Below are 1,756 nucleotides of genomic sequence, written 5' to 3' on the forward strand. Positions count from 1 at the left end.
TTACCAAGTGACTCAGAAAGCTGCTAGCTTTGTGTGGGGCCTGGAACAGGAGAAGGCCCTTCAACAGGTCCAGGCTGCTGTGCAGGCTGCTGTACCACTTGGACCACTCAATGGAGATGCTGTTTGGAGCCTCTGGCAGGCCCCTGTAGGTGAATCACAGAAAAGACCTTTGGAATTTTGGAGCAAAGCTCTACCATCATCTGCAGACAACTATTCTCCCTTTGAAAAACAGCTCTTGGCTTGCTATTGGGCCCTAGTGGAAACTAAATGTTTGACAATAGGACACCAAGTTACTATGCGACCTGAACTGCCCATCATGAGCTGGGTACTATCAGACCCGGCAAGTCATAAAGTAGGACGTATACAGCAGCAGTATATTATCAAATGGAAGTGGTATATATATGATTGGGCAAGAGCAGGTCCTGAAGGCATAAGCAAGTTACATGAAGAAGTTGCTCAAATGCCTATGGTTTCTACTCCTGTTACAATGCCATCTGCTGCCAAGCATGTGCCTATAGCCTCATGTACCCTATGATTGGCTGACTGAAGAGGAGAAGACTAGGGCTGGGTTTACTGATGGCTCTGCACGTTATGCAGGCACCACCCAGAAGTGGACAGCTGTAGCATTTTAACCCCTTTCTGGGACAACCCTGAAAGACACAGGTAAAAGGAAATCTTCACAGTGGGCAGAACTTTAGGCAGTACACATGGTATTACAGTTTGTTTGTAAGAAGAAATGGCCAGATGCATGATTATCCACTGACTCATGGGCATAGCCAATGGACTGGCTGGATGGTCAGGGACTTGGAAAGATCACAAATGGAAAATTTGTGAGAAAGACAGTTGGGGAAGAAGTATGTGGATAGATCTCTCCAAATGGGCAAAGGATGTGAAGATATTTGTGTCNCATGTAAATGCTCACCAAAAGGTGACTTCAGCTGAAGAGGAGTTCAATAATCAAGTGGATAAGATGACCTGTTGTGTGGACAGTCAGCCTCTCTCCCCAGCCATCCCTGTCATTGCTCAATGGGCACATGAACAAAGTGGCCATGGTGGTTGAGATGGAGGTTATGCTTGGGCTCAGCAACAAGGACTTCCACTCACCAAGGCTGACCTGGCTACAGCTGCTGTTGAATGCCAGATCTGCCAACAGCAGAAACCAACACTGAGCCCCAGATATGGCACCATTCCTGACTACATTGGACCATTTCCTCCGTGGAAAGGACAGCGTTTTGTTCTTACTGGAGTAGATACTTATTCTGGTTATGTATTTGCCTTTCCTGCGCGTAATGCCTCTGCTAAAACCACCATCCACGGACTCACAGAGTGCCTTATCTATCATCATGGTATTCCACACAGTATTGTTTCTGACCAAGGAACTCATTTCACAGCCAGAGAAGTGGGACAGTGGGCCCACAATCATGGGATTCACTGGTCTTACCATGTCCCCCATCATCCTGAAACAGCTGGTCTGATATAAAGATGGAATGGCCTTTGAAGACAAAGTTACAGTGCCAATTAGGTGGTAACAGCATGGAGGGCTGGGGCAGAGTTCTTCAGAAGGCAGTATATGCTTTGAATCAGCGTTTGATATATGATACAGCTTCCTCCATAGCCAGGATCCATGGGTCCAGGAATCAAGGGGTGGAAAAGAGAATAGTTCCATGCACTATCACTCCTAGTGACTCTAGGAAAATTTTTGCTTCCTTTCCCCATAACTCTAGGTTCTGCTGGCCTAGAAGTTTTGGCTCCAGAG

This window comes from Mus caroli, chromosome 2, assembly GCF_900094665.2.
Source record: "Mus caroli chromosome 2, CAROLI_EIJ_v1.1, whole genome shotgun sequence".
Classification (NCBI taxonomy): domain Eukaryota; kingdom Metazoa; phylum Chordata; class Mammalia; order Rodentia; family Muridae; genus Mus; species Mus caroli.